Source organism: Megalopta genalis, chromosome 6 (assembly GCF_051020955.1).
Source record: "Megalopta genalis isolate 19385.01 chromosome 6, iyMegGena1_principal, whole genome shotgun sequence".
Classification (NCBI taxonomy): Eukaryota; Metazoa; Arthropoda; class Insecta; order Hymenoptera; family Halictidae; genus Megalopta; species Megalopta genalis.
This window is the reverse complement of record NC_135018.1, coordinates 25416476-25436286: the sequence shown is the minus strand read 5'-3', so window position 1 is coordinate 25436286 and position 19811 is coordinate 25416476. Positions and strand designations below refer to the sequence as shown.

At 36.4% G+C, this 19811-nt stretch overlaps 1 protein-coding gene across 1 annotated transcript in view; it reads right to left on the bottom strand.

Moving 5' to 3' along the window:
* LOC117222289 (acyl-CoA Delta-9 desaturase) overlaps positions 1 to 14342 on the bottom strand; it is a 39812-nt gene extending 25470 nt beyond the window's left edge. Inside the window, exon 1 of the mRNA XM_033473921.2 lies at positions 14095 to 14342. The gene's annotated coding sequence lies outside the window, so the exon portion shown is untranslated. The remainder of the gene's footprint in view (positions 1 to 14094) is intronic.
* Between the last annotated feature and the right edge of the window lie 5469 nt (positions 14343 to 19811).

The window sequence follows — 19811 nt, the reverse complement described above, 5'->3', positions numbered from 1 at the left end:
TTCGTCTCTATTTTAACAAAAATGCTATAATTCTATCCAGTCTTCAACCCAGATACGGTTGCCAGTTGTATTTAGTAACCTTTTTAAGCTGCTTCAAACGTAAAATTATGTTTGATAAATACAACCTTTATTTATGTGCGAAAATATTTCTCAATCTGAATCGTTTGTGGTCAAGAAAATTTTCTGTCAGATTTTTCGGTGAGTCGAGCCTACTAATTTTCACATTATTCAAAAATTGTCACATAAATCAATCCATATAATGACTATTTTGTTTGTTAATACAATTTTTAGTTATAATGTGGCAAAAGTATATTTTCTTTTGTAATCAAGGAGGTTGTGCATCGTGACTTTCAAACAAATTGGAACAATTTAAGTTGCCTTTAATAATAATAAATTATAAATTATACGTCGCTGGTAAAAAGTTAGTATAATAATGTTCAAAAAAGCTCACGGACTACGAACATCTGCTACGATTTCATTAACAAACAAATCTATTAAACAATTAAACATAAATTGTCTGCAAGTAAACAATCACAAACCGCACAGACCCATTGTCGTAAATGTGTGTGCGGGCGCGCACGTGTAGTAGAGACAAAAATATGTGGCGAGAAAATTATTAGCGATACGCCGAGTTTTACATAATTTTTTGCCCCCTTCTCTCGCGGCGACCTCCAATATTATTATTACTACGATCGAAGATAAAATTTGATTAACAGTGGTTTACGTGATGATTAACCACGAACGCTCGCTGCTCTGTATGCGAGCCAACCACGCACGCCAATAAGCGACTCACGTGTTACGGATACTTTGTTATCAGTCTCGGGTTATTTCTACAATGAACTTTACTGGACGGATATAATCGGCTGAACCAAAGTGTACGAGTGTGATTGGTGCACGTGTCGCGGCGGAATCGGCTGCGTGGATCGAGTGTGCGAGCACGTGTCCAGTGTAACGAGCCTATGCACCAACATCCGAATGCATTGCCGGACTGACCTAGGTGATCAGCCGATGTAGATAAGACCTACGCATCGTCGCGCGAGATGATGCAATGGAAACTTTTTCTTACTGGCTCGGATGATTGCGATTCCACGGACTGACGTGGTCTTTGCTTCACGCAAGCACATACGAGCAGATACGATTATTCGAGCCTTGCACCTCGTTTTTATAATCGTTCACAATCGGCAACTATAAAAATGAGCCGCGAGCCTCGAATATCAGTAATGTCTCTCTAATTGACGCTCAGATTGTACACAGAAACGGACAATTTGGGAAGACGAGATACGATTATTCGTGCCTTGCGGTTTTTTTATAGTTACGAATTGTTAACAATTATAAAAACGAGCCGCAAGGCTTGAATAATCGTATCTCCTCTTCCCAAATTGTCCATTTTTGTGCACAATCTGAGCGTCAGTTAGAGAGACATTACTATAATCTTATTTCTTCTTCCCAAATTGTCCATTTTCGTTTACAAGGGAGAATTTACTGTATTTCTCCCGAAGAATGCTCTGCCGCACAGGACACAATTATTTCCATTTGCATCATTACCACATCGATTGTTTGGACTAATCGCGAGATATGGCTGTTCGGATAATGGAACTGTTGCTAGCGACATTACTAAAATACAATGAATCGCGTTGTACACGTATCCTCTCAGACTCAGTTGTTTACCTGTACTTGACTTCCAATGAATAAACTGCGAATTTGTATGCAAGATACAAATTGTCTGCATTTATTCCAAGAAATAGAAAATAAATATGTATAGTAAGTTCAGCCTTTCTTTAATCGTTTTAACAGTTTTCGTTTTCTTATTTTTAATAAGACATTAACATTTTCAAATGCTTTTAATCTTTCTTCCATTCCACCACCACCCAAATTTCGTGTAAATACATAAAATTCACAGTCTAATTATGAAAACATGCATTAAGTCGTGTCAGATGAAATGTCGGATACCTCGAACTTAATAATTCCAAGATCGTTGATTTAATCGTAACTTACAGCTGGAATTTTATTTGCACGATGAGATAGAGAACATTGTAAATGTCAGAAAAATTCATACTGGTATTCCGAATGTATTAAGATTGTCGAGAATAGAAATACATTTTCATTGAACCTATGTTTCAGAAGATTTTGTAGCTTGTTGGAGATCTGCAATCTATTGATTGCAATGAGATATTCAGAAGTATTTCATCCTTTCTTTTAAAGACATTGTTACATCTGGTCATCTCAAACAACGTTCCACTGTCCAGACATTTTCTTAAATCAACAATACATTTGTAAGAATTGATTTGGAATATTCTTTTTCCTATTTACGAAGAGGTAATGAAAACGTAATAAAATTACATTAAAAAATCGAATTTGAAATAATGTTGCTGTATGGCGGGCACCGCAATGGTCAGTCATTATGAATGTGACGTTGAGAAAGGAAATGGAGAAAGCTTCTCTTACACTTACACAATCATCAAGAGAGTAACGATGAGAAAATTCTTGCACCCGAAGAAACGCGTCTCCTTATTCGTTCTGATATTAGAAGTTCCACTGTAATTACGAGATTTAGAAGCATCGCTGATGATCTAAGAAGATGGTGCAATCGGAATGCAATAGATGCAAATTTACGAAACAAGATTTTATGGCGTGACTAACAAGGAGCACTAGATAAGCGTCTGTCTCCGATTTTTTTTCCTTTTTCAAATACGTGTGGTACTAAAAAAAAAGTAAGTGACACGCATTTTATTCTTAAATCGGTGGTAATTTAAATAAAAGGAGAAAATCCAATTTTTTTTTCTTGTTTAAGCTTATGAAACCTCATTCGAGGATTATACAAGGTGTTGTACACTGGGCGTAACAATTAACTGATAACGATAGAAGTGCTGAACATTTTCCGTTTCCTTAAACACTACAATAACTTACCCATTGTTCATTGTAAGATATCAGTCAATATGCTCTATCTCTAAAGGAAAATTTCTAGAGCCGATTATAGAGAGTAAATTTTCCTGTTATACTATAATTACCTTCGCGAAGCTATGAAGCATAATGTCATGCAGAAAAAGATGTATAACTATATATTTTTATCCACTACTAGGATTCTAGAAACCATTGGTTTATAAAAAGCACTGGAATAGCCCATTACAGTAAATTCTTCCTAATTGGAGCTCAGATTGTACACAAAAATGGACAATTTGGAAAGCGGAGATGCGAGTTGTTGACAATCGGTAACTATAAAAACGAGCCGCAAGACTCGAATAATCGTATCTGTCCATTTTTGTGCACAATCTGAGTGTCAATTAGAGAGAATTTACTGCACTTTTCAAAGTAGTTCGAAGCGCAATCATGGACAGTCTACAATTGAATAAAATCCTCGAAAAAAAATCTTCGTTGCATGCGCGCATTTTAAATATAACACAACCCCTGATTTAAAAAAAAGAAATAAAAATGTCGATTCTGTTTGTGAACCATATTACGTAACACGATCGTTACGGTACGCAAACGATGTTACGTTACGAGCGCGATTACATCGTACTTCTCGTCGAAATAGGGGTCCCCATTTCATTCAGTAAAAGTGCATTCTTTTTTTCCAACAATGCGCTTCGCGCATGCGTTTAATTTTGCATGACATTATGCTTCATAGATTGCTTCGCGAAGGTAATTATAGTAACAGGAAAATTTACTTCGGCACTAGAAATTTTCCTTTAGAGATGGAGCATATTATTATCACATCTTACAAGGAACAATGGGTAAGTTATTGTAGTATTTAAGGAAACGGAAAATGTTCAGCACTTCTATCGTTATCAGTTAATTGTTATGCCCAGTGTACAACACCTTGAATAATCCTCGAATGAGATTTCATAAGCTTAAACAAGAAAAAAGAAATAATTGGATTTTCTCCTTTTATTTAAATTACCACCGATTTAAGAATAAAACGCATGTCGCTTACTTTTGTCAAATAAGACAAAAAGCATGTGAAATATCAATGACATATTTATATCAGCTTCAAGTATATTTAATGCCATTAATGACGGACAATTGAACATATAGTTCCAATGTTGTTTCTCAAGTCATCAAATTTTTATGAATTGTTGGCATATACCAAAGCAAAAAAAGATATTGTTCTGTTTTTTAAATTTTGTCACAAGGCGTTCCGATCGACGATCGAACGGGACAGTTATGACGACCACAAATTGCAGAAGTGCGCGCAACGTTGATGCAACTTGACGATAACATTGATGATAAATTGGAATAATTTGTAAACGTTTTTCGAGCGTATAGTTTTTCATGACTGAATGGCGGAACGTAACAAATAAAAACCTAAAAAGGAGGGAGGGGGGATAAAAAAAATGTCAAATGCATGTAAACAGAATTAAACAATGTAGCGTCCTTACTGAAAATCTCTTTAGAAACAAAACATGTACATACCCCCCTTCAAAAACTGAAAAGCAATTAAAATAAACGGTTTACTGCTACTATTAACACGTTCCGTGCCGAGCTTTTTTTACTCGAATCTTCACACTTTGATATTTTACTAAAACTTGATGTATTACGTGCAATTATTAATTCTGGTACACATAACAACGTAACAAAAACTTATCAACGCCCATTCTTGCGGTGGAAATTGATTCTTCGGTTCTAAATTTCTTGTAAACAATTTGTTCAGTTCACTAAATAAACATGCAAGCGTGTACCATCGATGGTACACGTGGCACGGAACGTGTTAAAGACCACGTATGTCTGTAGCTGAAGCATCGCGTTTATCATTTCAGGGTCGTCTAAATTTTGAATCGTGTTATGCGAAAACATTCGCTGTCACGAAGAAGGCGGTTAAGCTCATCAATTATTTATTATCATTTTATTTGCGAATATTTTGTTTTTACTGAAGCCTGTAATTTATTATGAGCATTATTATTTGAAGTCAAGGCTTGCCAGGTTCAGGTTCCAAGAGAAGAATTGTGTAAATTTCCATGAAAAAACCTCAAATAGCGAGACGTCAAGTTTGAAAATCTCTCTATGAATATTCAATGCGTATTCTATCTAAGCAAGGTTGCGAGTTCATGAGCGCGTCTAGCTTTTCAGGTATACTGTGCCATTTATTGACGTCAAAGCACAGAAATCGATGGAATCGATATTAACATAAACCATAGACCAGAAGATAGATGATCTGTTAGCATGTCTATGCTGTTAAATTAAAATTGTGTCGCATTCAACGCGGAGCGTTCGAAAAGTCGTTTCGTTTTCTTACGAAAGAATGAAAAACGACTTTTTAATGTTTCGAGTAAAAAAAGTAATACATTTATAATATAGATATACAATTATGTGCATTTTTTAGAGTATTTTTTTTAAAAGATAATAATCTGATAATCGTGAGGATCCCGAGCTACTACTTGCAGAAAACTGCGCTGCACCCGTACCTACAATTACTACTCTGTTTAGTTGACTTATTTTAGTTATCTTCATTTATTGTTACATAAACAAGTTTTCTTAAAAATACGTAACTACATTGTCTTGGAATTTTTTGCAATACAGCCAGTGAAAATGGGAATTTGTATAAAAGTTCGCGGCCTAGTTAGGACAATCCAGAACATTCATATAATTGTGATATTCTCCTTATCCTCTAAAATCATGACTATCTAGCTATCCTGTAAGGTCATGGCGTTACATGAATGACAGACACGTCCACAGGATTACGAGAACATTAAATATCGCGATGTTCTATTTCTCCTCTGAAATCACGATGTTCAAGTTCATCTCTGAAGAGCCAATGTTCTAAAAGTTATGACATTCTGGTTCCCATATTACGTTCAACAAGTGCTTGTACAGGGTCCCAGGAATGTTCAAGATCTGATGTGCAGTTGCATCGTCGATGGTTATGAGCCGCGCAAACTCGTGCACGCGACTAAATCACGTGCGCCTTTACTGCGAGCTGTGGGACTAAACACGAGATGCTGCGAGAATCGCTGGTTACAGTTTCCTTGTCCGCGTGTTACGTGGCCGGCGGACTCTCAGCTGGTCGGATGTTAATTTGAAAAGTGAAAACCGGCATTGCGTCACCGGTGGATTACGTGTATCATATGGAAATGCCGAGGGTATGGCGTGCGCGTTATCGATCCCTCGCTTTTATATTCGCAGAGAACCGCCGAATATGTTAAAGTGTCAAGTCAATTCTATCGTCGAGTAAGTTCTTTTGCAGCGTTCTCATTTGCGTCACGAGTTACCGGCAATTAAATGCAATTTACTATAGAAAAGCGATGATTGCAGTAAAATGAATGTAACTCCGCTGTTGTGTAATTAGAATAGACCAATACGAAGCAATTAGCACGTTGTCTGCCACGTCGGTTATAACGAACTATATTATTCCTTCATCAGATTTATCAGAATCGACGTATTCGAGCAGACTAAATTTTACTAGAATTCATAGCAAGCTGGAGAGCTAAAGAGGTAATCAACTTGAAACTTTTCAACTTGAATCGTTTTTAAGACGTGGGAATATTTCGGGTTGCCGTGTGACAGTCCACGTATCAAAAATCAAGTACTTTTTCAAAAATGTGCTGTAGGTTTATGATCAATTAATATCGGTGTTAAAACTTTCACTACACTAGGAAGTTCATTTTCTTTTAGACAAACTTTGTTAGAATCTCCGACGTGTATGAGAATTATAAAAGCAACTGCTGTAATAACGTTATTCCGATTTTATAGCGCTTTTATGGATATTAGCGTGACAGTGAACTTGTTTCAACGTAATTTAAATACTGGAACGGTTTTCTTTTTGTATAGCAAAAATGATCACATAATACGTATCCAGTAAAGGCATTTAACAAAATTATAGTTTCATAATAGCTTATTCCTTTTTGCATCGAGAATAAGAAATATGTAAAGAGCAGATCTACTTCCTTATGCTGCTATTTTTCAACGCGACGCAACGTTCGCAGCTGACACGAATGCTAAGAAATCATAAGAGTTTTGTTATTCGTACAGACTATCCAATCGGGTCTCGTTAATTAATAATAAATTCACCATTTTACCGTGCTTTCTATATAACTCGACATTATCGCTCGAATAACTAATATTTTCCGATTCCCAAGAATAAGTCGAGTGTGGATTTTATGCGTCGTTGCTGTATTATCTTTCTTTCACCGTGATAAAAACCTTGATAGAGAGTAGAAAATTCTGATTAATCCCGATTTTTTGTCAACTATATCATACACGTAGTGCGACGAAGTCACTACCAAGTATCTTGACTCTTGAAAGTGTATCAAGAATCTAAGATAATCGTGATCCACGTTTTTCCCGCGGTGCATTCGATTTATGGTTGATAAAAATATTAAGTTTTAATATGAATTGCAGTTTTTCGATCTGTTATACTTGTAATGTCCGTACTCAGACATTTCTACTCTATGTTTATTATACAACATACCATTTGGAGGTGTAAATGTCGCTGTATCATTTAGTGTCTCGTTTGGCCTCTGTCATTAGTTACGTTTCACGAAAAAAACCGCACGTAATACTAACCTTTCAAATCGATCTTAAACGTATGATCACTAAACGTGCATTTAGAATTCGTTCATTTTTGCATTCGATTAACATATTTCGAAATAAATGGTCACTTTAAGTAAAACTACCTTTTGGTTTTTGAACACCATATGCCAAAATCATCGGCCGTTGCATGGAACATAATACAAAGAATGTCAAAAAACTTCTCCTCAATTTCATTGAAAAAAGAAAAATGCGCATCTCTGCCGCGCTTTTTAGCTAACAGATCTATCAACCCAAAGCATGTCGCTATTAACCTGGATGTCGATGTGATTTTAAGCCCGAAAGAAAATATTTCGTGCAAAAAAGGCCCATAGAACAAGTGAACCATGCGCATACTTTAAATTCTTTCGAAGGAAATCCCAAAAAATTGCTCTAAAAATACGCTTCCGATCGAGATCATGTTAGCTGTTTCAAATGGAGTGATTTAGATCCTTGAAGCAACGCGAGTGCCGCCGCGTAATGGAAAATGGTAATCGAGGATGACGAACAATACGGAAAAATCATCTGTCCCTACTTCCAGCGCACGCATCGCGCACGATGATGATCTCACCTTGATTAATCGCGCGATGTTACGCGCGTCGCATGCTCTCCATGTCGTGCACGTAACGAAATCTCGACCTAAACGTGCGTCTACTATATTAAGACGCAGTACACACATAAGTACATACATAGGTGGTCACGTCAGCGTGAATCGACGTTATTCTGAACTTTGAAGTCTTTATGGCTCCGAACAGAAGCCGTCCAGCTGATCAATGACACTTGGCGGCGCGATGCGAACTCCGAATAAATTAAGGTGCCGATGGAAATTTCGAAAGCGAGGGACATTCATGGCAGAACCGTTAACGAGAGCCCGCACGCCTAAGTATTTCGCGGAAACTTGTGCGCGTGTTTAGCCCGCCGAAATTAGTCGAGACACGACCGATCCGTGTAAAATCGGCTTTGAAACTCGTAACCGTGAATTTTTCAACATTTCGGCTTTCGTTGTAGTATGCAAATGAACGCAATAATTTAGCGGACAGCTTTCTGACAGACGCACCTGGATCGTGTCAGCAATTACGACACCGTGCAATAAAGCGATCACGCGAGCTTATTTTACTGCCGCTACAAAATTATGGTTGCCATCCTTCGCAGTAGGTGCTTTTCAAATTTATCATGTCAAACAAATTATCGTCGGGATTTATTAATAATTCATAATCCGAGGATTCGCTTAATCTGCGTAATTCGAATAATAGTCTGGATTTCTATACTTTATTTAGTATAGCCTCGGGTTTTATTTAGTCTGCACCATTTTGTTTTGTTTTAAACGACGTATAAATCGAGTCTCGACAAGATGGTTGAGATTCAACTATAGGAGAGAAAGCAGCAAAAAGCGGACTTTCGAAAAATGTAAAAATAGTTTCCTCGATGTTCTAGAAAGTGTTGATGCAGCATTTTCTTGCAAAAAGTTCGATGGTCGCGCTGCCATTTCGTTCGCCTCCATTAGCAACTATTCGTCGTCACTTGCGATGTCCACCGTAAAAAGTTAGGTTCCTAATTAAAGCTCGCAGCTAATTGATTTAAAAAATTAGGTAAATTGCCTTTCAGCACGCCTTTCAGTAATGTTAGACTTTAGTCTAAAATTCACATTTTAATGTGAATGCTGTGAGCTACAAGAGCAGGCGAGCACTATGAAATTGCTTGCTTGGCATTATTCCTGATTGAAGTAATTTTTCAACCGTGTGTCACGAAACATTCGAGTGGTCAATGAAAAATATAAATCTTAATATTCGTGGAAGTACATACTTACATGTGTACAGTAATTTCACTTATTACTTTAATGTCATTTAATGGCAACATCTCATTGGGCAGTATATACTGAATTATTTTGTAAGAATAGACAATTGCTATTAAATTGGAACCAGCAAATTGCAGATACAGTAAACGGCTCGTTTTTATAGTTATCGATTTTCAACAATTATAAAAACGTGAAATAGTCGTATATCCTCTTTCTAAATTGTCCATTTTTGTTTACAAGCTCAGGGATAATTGAAGAGAATATACATATATCATATCAGTAAAGTTATATCGTTAGCATATAGTATCGAGCTAGGATTGTCGGGATTTTGAGCAATGCATGCAGGCCTTGTTCAACCATTTATAAGCTCCGATTGTATTGTACGTAATCGTTTGTCCATAATATATGTATAATCGAGTTGCTTCTGTTTATAGTCGCTGATAACCGTGGGAGAGAATTAGGCAGCCTTATTTCACGTTTATGAATGCATAAACAAGCATTCACCTTACAGCGTTGAATTTCCGCATACGCGAGAAGAAAAATCCTAGAAAAATGGTAAACGAATTGAATGAATGAACCGAAGGGTTGAATTTTTAAATGAGGACACAACGTAGACGATAACAAAATTAAGTGAAATGCTCTGTAGAAGTAGCACAAGTACTTTTTCTGCGAGAATTTCTGAATTCTTTATGCAATAACACAATAGAACTGATTTTATATGCAGATTTACCACTAATTTGAAATCTGATGAAGAATGAAATCAAAAATGTACTCATGATATGTGTTTTATTAGAAAACATAGTGTTGTGTTTTAACTGACTTATAATAACGACATGAAATATATATATATATATATATATTTTGTAAATCCTAAATTCATATTTATGGGTTATTTTCTTTTCGATGAGCGGTTTCACTCTAATAAAGTGTAGCCGCTTATTATATTACTCGATTTTATAGTTGCTGATTGCCAACGAAAACGAGCCGCAAGCCTCAAATAATCGTATCTCCTCTTCTCAAATTGTCCATTTTCATTTACAAGCTGAGTAACAATTGGAGAGATAGATACTTATTGCTAAGTTTCATACTATATTATATTAAGGAAAGAATACAAAATCCAGCAAATCAGAGTAATGGGCTTTGTGAGTATTTATGGATTGTGTCGATGCAGTTCTTTAAATTGCATGTTGTTTAATCATGATTGTGCTCGACGCTATTTTTAGTTTTAATAATGTAAAATATAATTTTTATGTCATGGACAATACAAATCATTTCATTAATAGCGAAGTAATAATGATGCATAGTGACGCATAATGATGCTTGAAATAGTAGCGTGCAATATACAGTAACAGTTTGAAAAAGAAGATATTTTGATATTTTCGAGACCCACTCGATCGCGATAAAAATTCTCGATCCGAGCCGACCCGACATTTTCGGGTTCCCGCTCTCTACTGTCTACTGTATTGTCTATTGTCCGTCAAGCGGAAGATGATTCGTCAATTTAATCATGGATTCAAAATGTTATCATCGAATGAGACGAGTTGGAAGGGAGAGCTAATAGCGACAGCACTGCTGAATGAATGTGCGGGCGAAAGGTATCATTGATAGCAACTCATACGATGCGTACAAGCGGCATTATCACCACGTGATTCCACCGTGACACTCGCATCGAAACATTATATCGTAAGACCGGAGCCAGAGATCGACCCAATTTGGAAATTTTCGATATTAATATCGGCACGAAATAAAACGCGATGCACAATATGCCCCGTGAATTATCAATAGTCACGATACAACGGCTGTTATCGATCGATTCGACACAAGCGCGCATGGCGAAACCACATGCATTCGCTACGTACTTATCATTATTCAAATTACTCAACCGACAAATTAAACGCGGTTTATGCGAGTGCACCGAATAAATGCATTTTTTCTTGCACGACATTGACACGCGCTAGATATATGAAAGTCAAGAAAAAGATACGTGGGAACTTGTTGATTCATAATCAAGACCGTTAGTCGATAGTTCGATGGCCATCGAAGCTCGAAATGGTTCGGTTGAATCAAATCGATTCCGACGAGTGATATTGTTGCGTTAGAAAGGATTCGCGTCGGAAAGATTTCGAGCCGAGCATTGTCCGATCTGGCCGATACCGGCGTTTCGGGCTGGCTTATATCGTCGGATGGAGTTCAGGAAGCGTTCGTTAGTCGGACAATTTGCCGTAACACGCTTCCCAGGCTAATTTGCTGAGCGACTTTGTGAATTTTGGAAAATTCTTCTTGACGTCGGCGAAAAATGAAGCAAGAGTTGCGCAAAGACGGAGATGTCCTTGGATAACACCCATTAGGTGGAACTCATAGTTCGGGGCGATTTTGGCAATCTAGAAAGCGGCTTGCCGATCAACCGTGCCAGTAATGTGACATAATCGGGTCAGAATTGGAATTATACTTGGAATTATACTTTCGCCTATTTTTAGTGCCCGATGAAAGACTTTAAATCGGCTGCCGATGGCAAATGATATATAGATAATGTTATAACAGTTAAATACAATGAAAAGAAATCGGATCGTGAACCTGAATTTAACGAATTTTACAGAATTCTCGAACATCGAAAATGAAAGAAAAATTGAACGTTTTCAACCTTGTTTTACAGATTTTTGTTACTAAATCAAGAGAAATTAATACACCAGTGTAAGAATTAATTTTTAAGTCTGGTGCGCGAGAAAGTACACTGAACAAACTGATTCGTCAACATTTTTAGAATTAAATGCTACGCTGCTATTTCACGATTTAATTGATCAGCGTTATTTTGTTGAAGGACTTACATATGGCTGGACTGCTTTGAACTAGTTAAAATTGTTAATTTCGACTTCCATTTCGCGGAAAATTGTATTTTTGCATTAGTATCTGCAGTCAGTCGAAGGCTTGCTTTCCATATTATGCATGTTTTCAATGATATTGATGTCAGTTTTCTAGGCGCAACATTTTCCCCCGAAGGATGCGCAGCGCTACGAGACGGGATGAAACCGGTGCCAGTAATCGACCCTAATTGAATCGACATTTCCGGTGGGTGATTATACCCTCTTGCGTCAGACCATATCAGGACTTGCAAATGACACCTTGAAAATGATCCGAAAGTCATGAAATGTCAATAGATTCTTGAAAACTGACGTATGTCTGATTGATTCCGTCGGAACTGTTTCAGGCACGTATGTTAAAACAAAATTAACCTTCGCTAGTCTGACGACTCTCGAAATATATTCATTCGTATAATCGCGTGTTACATACTCCATCATTACACACTTGCATGTCGTCACAACTGACTTTCCTAAATACGTAGGCATAATTGAACCATCGTCGTACAGTTACAATTCACGCTTCCTACTTTCCACGAGTTGGTTAATTAACGGATTTCACTCTTGATATTTTACTATTTAATGTCGGAAATGTAAATTCCAATGTTGTTTCATCCATAAGAACTGTTTGTATTAATAACTGATCAAAATAATAATGTTCGAATAAGTAATTAGAATCTAAAACTTACTTGTACTATAAAGACTACATTGAAAATAATTCTTGAAAGGAACAAATTTAAAAAAGAAAGAATACATTTTCTAAATATTTATGCTTACAGAAACGGACCAAATACGAGCACACTTTCAAAAGTATTCCTAGACGTTATGCTAAACAGAATTCATTCAACACATTTGCGTATCGGTTTGTATGTATTTAGAACAGTTCGCGACAGGCAAGTGTCCTTGTAACCGAATCGAGTTATTATTATTGTGTAATTTAAATTCATAATCCGTTACTTCCATTCGCTATTTCTCGTCCCAGTCAAAATGACCGCGGTCGAGGGATGTTCGCGTCGGAAAGTAGGTAAAGGCGAAATTTATAAATAAAAGAAGGAGAGGAAATAGTCGATGGAAAAGTTGCCTATTCTCGGCCAGTCGTGTGTAAATTTCGTTATGGGCACGTGAATGAAGCGGGGCCAATGCGCTCTAACGGACTAATCCGACACGTAACCGCTTGTTACTATCGTGCACACGAGGAATTACGTTACCGGCGGACGTTGAATTTCTATACGTTATATCATTTAACGAGCACGCGAACGACACCGCAAAACAGGCTACATCGTTTGTCTCTCTCCCTATCTTTCTCTTCTTCTTCCATTTCTTCTCCGTCGTTCTGATCGACTTTCTTTTTCCGACTGCGCCGAGGAGAACCGAACATTCGCACGTGCGAACCGAATCGAACCACAAATGTTTATTGTCCTACCGTCCTTATCCTCGACGAGCAGAAATTTCTCCCACCTCGTAGTACGTACACTTCCCAGTATAAAAAGAATAGAAACAAAAAAGTGAAATTCTCGCCTCACTAACGGAACGATGCGACGACGTTGGCGATTATTCAGTCGTTTCCCTTCACGATTTCCACCGTATAATGAACTAGGGTAGATTATATGGAACACACCGTTAGATCCTCTTGAACACGGATAACTCTAACCGGGGCTTTTCACGGACAGCGTCGATGGTGTCGTTGCCTCACAAGAAAAAAACAGGATAATGAATATCCTATGGTCATTATTAACCTATTTGTCGCAAAATACCGATAGACATAGAAAAAAGGAAAAGATCGTTCATTTTCGATCGAAGTCACAGGTACTTGCTTACATAGAACCGTGTCTCGTCGACACGGTTTAAATTTTCGTAAGTCCGGATCACCCAGTGACCGCTCGCGGATCCTGTTTACGCGGACAGTCCTATTATAGGGTGGAAAACAATGAAACATATTCTTACCTATGATTTTTTTTACGCTTGCTGAATCCTCGACCTTCTCAGTGTAACGGATGATAGCTCGGACTTGCTGGAATGTTACGTCGCGCACAAATGCAACCAACCACCCGATAAAACCGCGCGGAAATGGTCCACGGTCACATAAAGTGTCTTCTATTGGGGACCGGTGGTTTGTCTTCAACGGATTCACCCCTTGCTTGTAAACCGTGCAATTCGTCGTACTGACAGCGAATCCAGACTGAGATGCCGGCACCACGCGGCCACAGCTAAATACGAGCGCGGACAAACACGAGTCATCGCGGCGCGGCGCTGCCGGAAACGATGGTGGCGCCGCGGCTCGGCGTCGAGGCGTCCCTCCTCGGATGATCCTTGGACGAGCAGAGGCCTACGTGATCTTCCGTGAAAGAAACACGTCGCACAGTGTCGTCGGTTTGCATCATTCTGCAGATAAAAATCAATATAGCTTGACATCTTCGAAATTAATTTAATTTCTTACTAGACTTAACGTCCGTCTTCGTTTGTACCGTCGTCAATCGTCATAATTGATTTTGTCATCTGCAATCTAATATTTGTAATAGCTGTATACTGTGCTTTTCTGGTCGACTATTATTTGTTGGAAAATTTGTATAAACTGCGCGATATTTAAATGCCTGTTCGAAGAACTGTCTAATTGAAAACTATAAATTATTTTCTAATTATTAGGAATTATTTGTTGCCACTTGCATCTTTGTGGACGCGAAGTAACACGTCGCGCAGTGGTCGGTTTCATCATTCTACAAAAGAAAATCAATAACGCTTGAAATCTTAGAAATTACTTTCGTTTCTTGCTAGATGTAATAATAATCTTTGCTTGTGCTATCGTTGATGGATATAATTGAATATTTTCGGTTATTATTGATTAGAAATTTTTCAAGTATTATTAGTATTAGTTAGTTACTTATTTGTTGAAAATGTCACGCAAACCGGTTGACGCAGAGAAAGAAACTGTGGCCATTGAAAGATGTAAAAATTTCCGGATTTTGTATAGTTGATAAATAAACATGCTACATTTCGCATTGTTCAAATGTTTGTTGTAGGTTCAGATAGAAAAGTTGAGAAATGTAATTTGTGTATTTTCCTTGCTATTCCAAACATTTGCACTTTTTGCAAAAAAGTATTTACTCATTGTCTACACAATAAACTAGCATAACATATCAAAAATAAATCAAGTTGTCCGGTTATTTTTAAACTAGCCTAGGATATCAAAAATAAATCAAGTTGTCCGGTTATGTTTAAACAAGTTATTTTGTTTAAAAAGTGTTTCGATATTTACGTCACCGAGCGTACAATTTCCACGATTTTTCAAGCACTTTCGAGAATATTTACATTTACAGTTACGCCAATATTCACGACACCGACACACACCGGCGCGCGCGCATGCACACACATATTTACTTTATGCACTTATACGCACTTTTTTCATCTATTTTCAGTTTGTGAGGGTTGACAAGTGTTCAGGATAAACACTTTTGGTTTGGAGATGGGAATGTAGATATTAGTTCTGAGTTCTAGTATCGGAATACTGCGTGATATTTGAGAATGAAAATATGAAGGATATGATGTCCACTTTATGTCCACTTTACAGACCAATTTTTTAAAATACAAACACTTTAAAGGCGAGATAAAATCTAATTGAAATAATCGCACAATGCTCTGGAATGCGGATTTGCTTGTCTGTAATTCAATTTCTCGACTTTACCAATGTTACCAGGCACGTATTTAATTGATTTGTGTCATAAAATTATACTAAAACCTTAAGAACAGGCGTAATACTAATAGCATTAAAAGTTATTGTGGGAGCTTATCTTTTGACAGTGATATTAACTGTTAGAAGTAGTTAACACCTCCATTTGATGGAAGTATTATAAGTTGACGACTTTTTCTGTATTGTGCAATGTTGTATGATACACATTTTTAAATGTATTTATACATGATCGATTATTTAATTCGTAACTGACGCAATTTGTGATTTCTCATGGTATGAGTAAATTTAGCAATTAATTAGAATACGATATCCACTAGTAATGTTTTAAATGACCTACACCTCTCTAATGAAATTGTCGAATATTCGTTTCATGAATTATCTATTAACTATATTTATTTCATTTTTTTTAAAATTCTACTTTTACTGACTTTCTTTTCATTCAAAATACGTGGATTACAAAACAGTCGCTGATAACTTGTGGCGGTGGTGTGGCTTGAAATTATTTCTGTTTGATAATAAGCATCCAACAGCAGAACGGCTTTGATCGTACCATATGACATCAAATAACGCGACAGTTTAATTGACGAATCAAATTAAACTTGCTGATGAATTATTCATATTCCGTCGTACATGTACGTGTCAGTTATCAGTTACAAAATGTTTTGATATTTTAATAAACTGAGATATTTCAATGAATTGTTAGAATTTCTGTAATTTTTCAATTCATAATGTCTATAGACACGCAATATGTATATTGGAGTTACAAATTACTTTTAAATATTATTCTCTCCTTTTCCTGTCCGAATGGTTTTCTTAAATGAGATCATTGTTATGACTCTTGGACAGTTATTTCTTGCTGACACACATCTCCATTATTCAGCATTCATGTATGACGAATAGCAAGAACCTTTTTACGTTCGTAGCATCGACACCACGTACAAATCGAATACTAAATATTATTTTAAAGTCTTATGTAATTAAGTCTTAAATAATAAATTATATTTATATTGCAATTATTACACTTTAATTAACGTTGAGTAAAATCTATAGTACTTATATGAAACTATCCTGTGGAGAATTTCATCACACGGATTTACACGAATTACATTTATTATGTCATCTTATTATTTTGGTTGCATATCGTAGTACACATGTTTATCTTGTTGTTAATGATTGTCTACCGTCGCGTGTTTCATTTTATCGCATATAACTTAATCTACAATTCAAAGTCCAATTTTATTTCATATGTATTGTATTAATTAGGTATTAAACCATACAAACGTTCGAAGCTCTGATATTAATCAATCCTCTCGAATGCGCTGTGTCCATAGTAATTGATTACGTGCGATTGTAACTATCGTAGCGACATGCTTGACAATATTTGAATAGAGCATTCAAACCACTAATTATGATGTAAATTAAAGGTGTGAAATAAAAGAAACTGGTCGAGGTTATGTGTTGAGAGATGTGCTTATGTGAGACCTGGTGTTTCGACTATTTAAATAATTTAAACTTGATCATGTTTAAGTGTTTATAATGTTATGAAACGATATATTGTTGCATTCGAGAGTCTCAAATATAGGATTTCAAAGTAGGAATATTCGGAAAGTTGCAAAATAGTTATTGCAAATACTTAAAAATTAAGATTCTTAAAACCAGGGATCGAAATATACAGATACATACCTCTCGTTTCTGAAAAAATTCTGTCACTGCTTATATCTTTCACTTAAGAGAATATCTATGCCTGTAGAATTTGCAATTGTTATCGCGAAGAATCGCTATAAAAGTGTTCTTATGGAACAGATATTTTAGAATTTATATAATAAAATATCCATGAAAGCAAGTTATTTTTGGATAGTTATTAGAAAACGTTTTACAATATAAATAGAACTACTAATGAAAAGGTATAGAAATTATGCGTACATTACATAATTAATGGATCTTGTTTATATTTGTTTTATAATGTGAACATAAATATTTGTTGCACATATATAGGTTGAACATCTTTATTAATGCCATTGAAACGTAGTAACATAAATCACATTTTCGAAAATTTTGACTTGTGTCTTGAAATGTAATCTATACATGCCAAAATGTTAAAAGGTCAAGTGAAATTATGAAGATACTATAAATTAACTTAACTCTAAATTATCCTAACAATAAATTCGGTCAGTAAACAATATACATGTTAGTAAATAATGAGAAAAATGTGACTTGCGCTGCCATCATTCTACCCAACTTAAATATTGATGATATTCTGAAGAATATCTGTTTCCTGTTGTGCTGTGGAATTCTTATTTATACATCTTATAAATTCTATTTGACTCAAAATGTATTGTAAGATATGCGCATTGTGTACGTATCCGAAGATTTAAGGCTATGCGATAATTGCGTGGTGCATTATTGATAACCATCGATGCTAAATGAACTTTTTAAAATACAGTCGATCACTCGGTTAACGAATAATTTCGTTATTTCACACAGAAACCGGATACCGCAACATACGATATCCGGTTAATATTTTGAAACGTTTGAATATGCAAGATGAGTCATTTAACTCTCTTAATATTTCTCGCGAACTACTTGTTATATAAGATGTTTCGATGTTTCTCAAAGTTGTTGAATATAAAAAGACGCATACACGGCAAGAACTAATCTTTTTGCTGTTTTACTTTTTTATCAAAGAAATGCAACATGTAATTACCAAAAAAAAAATAAGATGGAGAAGTTAAATGATTTACCCTGACCAATGACTCGGAGAAGTATTTTCCTGGCGGCGCCAGTTGTACACGATAGATTTGCATTCATGAAAACCAAATAGGCAATTAACGTCACCTTCTCTGTGCATGTTATCGTTATCGTTATCGAAAAACTTACGAAAATGTTCGTTTCTAAGGGACGATCGGTTTGCTGTAGATGTTAAAAATCCGTAACTTTTCAGAAACACGAAATCTCGTGAAAGTGAGAACTAACGCATATTTATACAAGACATGGGAACAGAAACATCGATAAATCGCCGGTAGAGAGATTGATATTTGCTGAATTAACAATTGTTTTGGTGGTTACAACAGCCCGATGATTAGTTCAGTAGTTCGAAACTGATAAAATGTTGCTAACAGTTCTGTAGAAGCCACGAACGCAATCTTTTATAAATGACGTCGATTCTTTTGGTATCGATTGCATCGAATCTATTGATTTTCTGTCATTGCGCAGTAAACCCCTATTATCGACACATCATTGTTTTGATTAACAGGCTTTATGTGAAAACGCCAATACAATCGGTGCTCTGATTTTTCTAATTGAATCCACTTGACCTTGTCGTTTATACATTGTAGGAACTTTTCTATTCTGTTTACCGAATTATCGCTTGCCGATGAATTTAATTTTCTGCAGTGGAATAACATTGAATGCCGCATTGACATTCAATGCAACTCCGTCGTCGTTCTTGCAGTCTCTTAAGAGAAAATGATCGATTATTAGCGAGACGATGATAGCACCACCGTACTTAGACGACACTTGTTCATACAGATAGTGCCATTTTCGAGGAAAATTTATATATATAATCGAAATCTATTTTAAAAGTCATTCTAAAGGGGAGACCGACCTCGGTTGTAAGTTGTAGCACCGGGGCAGCAGTAACAAGTTATTAGAAGTGATCCCAGAGGTTATTAGAAATAACTTTTTTCTTAGCGAAAATGCAACCCGCGGCTTTGTTTACGAGTTATTGACGAAAAACACTGACTAATGAGAGACGAGCTAGGCGGAACTGGGCTTCGACCGCTCGTTGGCTCGGTCGCCTTGCGCCAGCTGAGCTCGTCTCTCATCGGTCACTGTTTTTCGTTAATAACTCGTAAATAAAGCCACGGATTGCATTTTCGCTATGAAAAAGGTTACTTCAAATGACCTCAGGGATTACCCCTTTCCGGGTGTCAACATAATTATGGGACATCCTATATTATGTTTTATGTATCTGTTT